The sequence below is a fragment of the Salvia hispanica genome, chromosome 5 (assembly GCF_023119035.1).
Source record: "Salvia hispanica cultivar TCC Black 2014 chromosome 5, UniMelb_Shisp_WGS_1.0, whole genome shotgun sequence".
NCBI classification, from domain to species: Eukaryota; Viridiplantae; Streptophyta; class Magnoliopsida; order Lamiales; family Lamiaceae; genus Salvia; species Salvia hispanica.
This window is the reverse complement of record NC_062969.1, coordinates 27,723,017-27,728,793: the sequence shown is the minus strand read 5'-3', so window position 1 is coordinate 27,728,793 and position 5,777 is coordinate 27,723,017.

Sequence of the window (5,777 nt, the reverse complement as noted above, 5' to 3'; positions counted from 1 at the left end):
TTGAAGGGAAAGCAATTGGAACATAAAACTAAAGCAAATAAAACCCGTAGGTTGAATCCTTGTCGTTTTTTATGTTCTTGAATCCTTCTTCAACTTCTTGCGCAATGAAGTACTCTAGCTTTTAATCTCTGAGAATTATATTGCATAAAGATGCTCTAATTTGATGAAGCTTGAGGTCTTATTTATAGGGGAAAGCCACTCCTCATCATAGAAGGAAAAGATCTTTAAAATGAGGTAAATCTTGGAGTAGAATCTAGGGCAATCGGATTCGCCGCCTTTCCATGGCGGCCCGCCGCACCTTCTCTGGCGGTCGCCGTGCGGTAGTCCAGAGTCTCTGCCTCTTCGGCGGTGGGCCGCCGCGCGTCCTCCGGCGGTCGTCGGACGAGACTCCGTTTCAAGCACAAATTTCCAAGGCTGGCCGCTACACTTCAAGGCCGGTGGGCGCCGTACACCTTGCGGCGGTCGCCGTTTGAAATCCAGATTTCCAGACTTTGCGTTTTTTATTCCCTTTTCAGCTCAAATATGCAAATTTCTCACAAAACACGTCAAAGTACCAAAATGTATAAAATATGCAAATAATAGACATGTAACGTGATTTTGACATTAAAAAACGGATCAAATAATGGCCTTAAAACAGTGCAAAATTCGAGCGTATCATATATGCATGTATTATTTTTATAACTTAAAATTTTAAGAATTATTTATTATTAAAACAATTAAATGCGATTGATTACGATAATTTAATTGAATGATAACACTAAGATTTTAATTATATACTCCTTCCGTCCTGCATTTAGAGTCACTTATTGTTATGGCTCGGATTTTAAGAAAGAGTGGAAGTGTGTAATAAATGAAGTGAGATGGTGGAGTGTGTAATAAATGAAGTGAGTTGGTTGAAGGTGGGTCCCTTTTTGACTTTTTGGTTTTTTATTTTTGTTTTGGTTTATTTTAATGTAAATAATGGCATTTTGATGTAATTTTGATGAACAATGGGGTAAAATTGTATGACCAAATATGGAAAATTCTAAATGTGACTCTTAAACTGGGACGGACTTTTATGGCAAAAAGTGACTCTTAAACTGGGACGGAGGGAGTAAATATGTAGTCGATTTTATAACATAGAAATTTAAAGATAATTTAATAATGAAATAACTGGATGCGAATTGTTGTTTTATTTTGTATCGTGTTAGATGATAACACTGAAAAATCAATTATATATGTATGTTGTCCATTTTATAATATACTCCCTCCGTCCCATTTAAGATGACACGTTTTCCTTTTTAGTTTGTCCCAACTAAGATGACACATTTCCTTTTTTGGTAACTTTCTCACTCCAATTAATACACTCAACCACTTTTTCTCACTCCTATTAAAATATCCATCTTTCTTTATCTCTCTACTTTAATACTTACACCCACCTTCTCTCTCTCCAATTAAACACTTTAACCAATGACTCCTAAAACCCCGTGCCGGCTAAGCAATGTGTCATCTTAGTCGGGACGGAGGGAATAGAATTGTAAAGATGATTTGATATTAATTGGATGTGAGTGACTATAATTATTACTTTTTGATGCTAATACTATGAAATTATTATATACACTCTTAGTCATTTTATAATTTAAAATTTTAAAAATTATTTATTAATAAAATAATTGAGTGTGAATGACTACGATTATTTAGTTGGATGATAACACTAAGAAATTAATTATATACACATGCAGTCGATTTAAAAGTTAAATATGATTTAATAATGAAATAATTGGATTTGATGTTTATTACTACTATTATTTTATATTTCGATGGAATACTTAGAAACATATTTGCATGTATTAGTTTTTTATAATTTAGAATTTTAAGAATTAATAATAAAATAAGTGAATGCGAATGACAATAGTTATCTCTTTAGATTATAATACTAAGAAACTATTATATGCTACGTATAGTCATTTTTATAATTTAGAATTATTTATTAATTAATTGGATGCGAATAACTATAATTATTTAGTTGGATGAACTAAGAAATTAATTATATGCACATGCAGTCTTTTATAACTTAGAATTTTAAAGATAATTTAATAATGAAAAGATTGTATTAGACTCAGTATTATTATTTTGTATTTCGTTGGATGATAACACTAAGAATTTTATTATATATGTACGTGTTAGTTTTTATAACATTGAATTTTAAGAATTACTCCCTCCGTCCCACTTTAGGAGACCCGGTTGAGTTCGGCACAAGTTTTAAGAAATGTAAAGGAAAGTTGGTGAAAAAAGATAGTGGAATGTGGGTCCTACTTTTTATATTAGTTTTATAATAAAATGTTAGTGTAAAAAGGTTAGTGGAATGTGAGGCCTAATACCATTTATGGAATATTCCAACCTGGACTCCTAAAGTGGGACACTCATAAATAGTAAACCGGGACTCCCAAAGAGGGACGAATGGAGTACTTAATAATAAAATAATTGGATATGAATGACTGTATTTATTTATTTAGATGAGAATATATTATTGCAATAGTAGTTTTCATAGTTTAGAATTTTAAAGATTATTTATTAATAAAATAATTTTATGTGAACGACTATGATTATTTAGTTGGATGATAATACTAAAATTTTAATTATATATTGTAGTCGTTTTTATAACTTAGAAATTTAAACTAAAGATATATCTGGATGCGAATGACTGTTATTATTTTCTATTTCGTTGGTAGATAATACTAAGAAATTAATTATATACCTATGTTGTCGTTTTTATAGCTTGGAATTGTAAATGTGATTAATAAAATAATCGGATGTGAATAATAATTTAGTATATAGGTGGAAAGTTTAAATTGAGTTTAAATTATGTAAGAAGGAATTATGCAACTAATGTATACTTACTATCTAAGAAATCGATTCAAAAGACAATAGTATAATTTGTAGGGAAGTGTTTAAATTTGGAGAAAATAGAATGAAGAAATATCCTCCTCTTGTAGGAAGAAGAAATTATGCATCTAGTGAATATTACATACCAAATTAAATAGAAATAGATTCAACCGAACTGATTTAAAATCATGTAATTGATTGATGTAGTAAATATTTTCTAAATATGTAAATGCTGATTATGCAAAACTTAATCTTTCCTATATGATCATAGAAGGTTAATTTGTAATACATTAAATTAATTAATAATTACAGTTTTATTTTATAACATTAAATACCTAAAATATCCAATGTACAATTTTTGTTACTTATCGCTACTCTTTTCATTTTTAGTTTGTCCCAAATAAAATGACACATTCCTATTTTTAGAAAGAGTGAACTACAAATTTGGGACCGATGTATTGGGGTTCGAACGCTAGTGTAACAGCCCGAAATTCTAGGGTATAATAAATACGGCGACTGTTAACTAGGCGAACTTAAGGCGACAAGAATGTAGACTAGGGTTTCATTTAAAGAGATTTGACCAAGTGTTTAATGAAGATCAAGGCAATAAGTCAACGACTTTAAATACGAAACAAGATTTAATAGCTAACATAGGCTAAGCTCAAAAGTCAAAGGTTTATTGTAACTCCAACAAAACGCAATAATTCACCATATTCTAATTCGAAGAAATAAGTTCAAACCAACCAAAGGTAATAAGTTTCAAAATATTCAGCGGAAGCATTCCCAAGAGAAAGCGAAGCCATGTATGAAGACACGACTACACTCAAAATCCCAACCATCCATATTATTCGATTCAATTGTCTCAACACCACCGACCGCCCATCGCCGCTCAACCTGCACATAGGGAAAACTCATGCAGGGCTGAGTATTTTAAACATACTCAGTGGACTCATGCCAAAACATTTTATAGTTATGCCACCCTTACCATAGTGAACTCGAGGTTTAGCATTTAATTTAAAAGATAGCATCGAGTATCACAAAATATTTCATCGACTGGCCAGTCAAACAATACCGCCCATTTTCTCATGAATCAACAATATCATGGTGCGACGAAGTGTGGCCACACTTTCGCCCACGAGACCGGCCGACTAGCAAGGACGGCTCCCGATCTCCCGTGTACACTAGCCTGATAGGGTTTGCGGCCCTACTCAGACCCGAATTCGTTTATATAGCCCTATAGCCTAATGGAGCGCACTCGCAAGCTAGGCATCAGGCACACACAATATCCAAAATAATCATAGGCATGGCATAACAGTTTAATCCACCCTTATCGCTCCACTTTCATATATTTGCAACATAAGAGAGAGTTTAAGAATAAAACCCACCTCGATTTCCTTCGATTTCAAGTACGTACTTCTTCTTGTTTTCACACCGAGAACGCGAGCTATCACCTTTAGTTCATGTATTTCAAATAAGTCTCAATCATGGATCAAAATCATGCATGTTCTCACGTTTCCCTTTTTCCCATCGATTATTTTCAATATTCCATTCAAAATCAGAGTACGATTATCATATCGTTTTTATTCACATAACAACTCTAGATTTATCATCAGATCGTGTCACGCAACACACGCACACATACACAACACACGTGTGCACGCTTATCGAGACGTGCACACACACACAGTCACGCACACACATACACGGTCACACACACACATGCATCCAAAATCACCAATTAATTTCCCCCTTCACTCGATCTAAATGCATGTGGACTCAAGAACACCGATTGATCGGTAGAAGAAGATGAGATCAAAATAAAAATACCTTTTCAAAAGAACAATCGGTAGGAAACAAGTAGGATCTTGATTCTTCAATAAATTCTCGAATTTCAGCTTCAATTCTTCACACAAGATGAAGAAATAATGGAGAAAAGTAGAAGAAAAATTTGAGAGAGAGTGGGGAGAGAGAGATCGAAACTTTTGGGAGTGGGGGGGGCGTGATTTTGTGATCTAGGGTTTAGGTGTTCTCTCTTATTTATAGAGTGCAAGATATAATATCTTTAATTAAATAAATTAAAGATTTGGAAGAGATATGGAAGAGAAGTGGCGTTAACTTGGTTGAGAAAATAGGGGATTTCGAATTTCTAGGCTATTTAATTAGCCTATGATTTAATTTGAATATTTCACGGAGTAGAATAAAATATCACGGAGCAAGAATAAAAATAATAATCTTCCCCAATAATAGTGGAAAGTGGCGTGTAGTTTGACTCTTTCAAAAGGGATTTAATTAAAATCCTATTTAAATTAGGATATGGTAAGATCTTCTTAGATTTGGCAAGATATGCTAGGATATTTGAATTTATTTATGGAAGAGAATAAACAAGGGATCAAATAATATAATAAAAATAATCCCTTCTCCCATAATAAGGGATTTTTGAAAATCCCCTAGGCACAATCATAGGGGCCGAAAATTTCATCAAATAAATAGGAATATTCGGACTTTGGATTTAATTCGGATAATTATCCCAACCAATAATTAAATCCAAGAAAAATAATAGGATTTCTTCTCCATTAAATAGGAGGGGTCGAAAATTCCACTTAATTAAATAATGCTCCTATTAAATTCTCACTCATCCCTTAGGAAAATAATTCACCACAATATTATTTTCCCCGCATCAAAATATTCACATATTCGAATTTCACCTCCACTTCACATTTTCCAACGACTTTGACCATTCCACGGCCACGTCATATTTTTCACAATATTGACTATTCAATAGTCACGTCACATATTCAACAAGTTTGACTATTCAACTCAAACTCAACTCAAAATCGCAATTAGGTCACAAAGAATATTGCAATAAATCATTCATCATTTAATTCCACATAATCATAGCATTAAAAGCATTT